Raw genomic sequence first — 1,883 nt, 5'->3', positions numbered from 1 at the left:
GGCATGTAAACAGCTCTGGTCAAATGATAACCACAAGATCGTTCCTAATGTGCGGCGTGATAAAGCTTGCCAGCCTCCTGCCCCTAAAGCACAGAACCTTTGGTTGTGGGAACACAGAAATCAGAGGCATACGGCACGACAGTGACTGCCACCGTTGACTAGGAACAGTATGCCCATGACAGCAGTGGTGGTGTTTGAATAGACTAAGGTATATTCGAGAAGCTTCGGCAGGCCATGCTTAGTTTTCAAGGAAGCATTACTTCTCATAATCCACACTTTGAGCATCCCCTCTGAAAGGTCCGTTGTACAGATCAATAAAAAGATACTGTAACGATCCTTTTTACGGGGTCATTATTTCGATTGGACCCAATGAGTTACACCCTTAGAAAAGCTAGCTTTAACCAGAAATAATAATACACTTCGCCTCATTTACATTTCATAGCTTTTCAACGAATAAATCTAGGTTGTAACCAAAATTCTGAAACACACATTCAAATTTCTTAATTTGTGAAGTTAACAAGGCAGTGGAGATGATAGGCTATCTAGAAACAAGTTACTTTTCTCAGTTGTGTCACAATTTTTGAAACATATGACGTCATCTGGAAAAAATCGTGGCACATAGTAACTGTAGATGTCTGTTTATCCTTTACTTTCTGGGTGTTCAGAGATTCAGCACGTTTGCTGGAACATACGCGAAGGAGCTGACATGAATCGCTAACAGAAGACAAAGGAGGTCAGTTTCTCCAATCTTTTCTATAGATGGAAAAGTTATTCCTGAGATCTACAAAGTCAATCAATTTTTGGTTACTATTTGTCTCGCAAAAGGGAGAAAGTAAGGTGCCACAGCGAAAAAAGAATTCCACATTAATCGGAAAATTCAGCAAACAGTTGGCCTTCTGAAACCTGTAGGGTGCGATATAAGATTATAGGCTATCCAGAAAGAAGGCGTACATCAATATGTTGAATAAGAGAAAGCCGGCCGAGGTGGTCTCGAGGTTAAGGCGCTCAATCCGAAACCGCGCGACTGCTACGGTCGCAGGTTCGAATCCTGCCTCGGGCATGGATGTGTGTGATGTCCTTAGGTTAGTTAGGTTTAAGTATTTCTAAGTTCTAGAGGAATGATGACCACAGATGTTAAGTCCTATAGTGCTCTGAGCCATTTGAACCATTTTGAATAAGAGAAAAAAAAAGTATAGCAAGGAACATGCGAATGGTCTAGGAGTGTTCTGGCCACAAAAAGTGTACATTGAGCATTTAAACTTGGCCTAGAGCGAGGAGAGCTAAGGACTGCGGAATATTTCGACCTCGATCTCAGCAGAAAACTGAAACACTTTGCTCAAAATGTACATTTACGACTGCTGCACCATGTATCAATGAAGATCTATTAGAAGCGAAGGCCCAAGAAATCATTTTGTTGTGAGTTTCGCCCATGCTATTTTGTTGTGATTTAGGATCGGCGATGACACAGTCTGTTTCAGTTTTGTTTTAAATAAACTGAATATACGCTGATGAAAAACATTGCGGCACCAGGTGTGTTTCTACATCAGAAAGATGTCGCTTTGGAGTGGCACAACCAGCGCCATTATGAGGATGAATATCAGGTTTGCTTTAAATACGCGCTATAACGATCTTGAGCTTTAGTTATCTTTGAAATTGGACAAGATGAGTTTATGTTAGTCACGAATGCCTTTAAGAATACAAAGACGCCATTTTCAGCACCTCACTCAGTTTCGGCGAGGTCACGTAATAGCGCTACGAGAAGTTGGATGTACCGTCTGCAGTACTGCAGAAAGACTTGGCAAGAACGTAGACACTGTACATGATAGATGTAGATCGCTGGTACCAGTGGTCACAAGAATGTGTGGTAGTAAGAAGACTGGAGC

Source organism: Schistocerca gregaria, chromosome 2, assembly GCF_023897955.1.
Source record: "Schistocerca gregaria isolate iqSchGreg1 chromosome 2, iqSchGreg1.2, whole genome shotgun sequence".
NCBI lineage: Eukaryota > Metazoa > Arthropoda > Insecta > Orthoptera > Acrididae > Schistocerca > Schistocerca gregaria.
Note: the sequence above shows the minus strand (reverse complement) of the source record.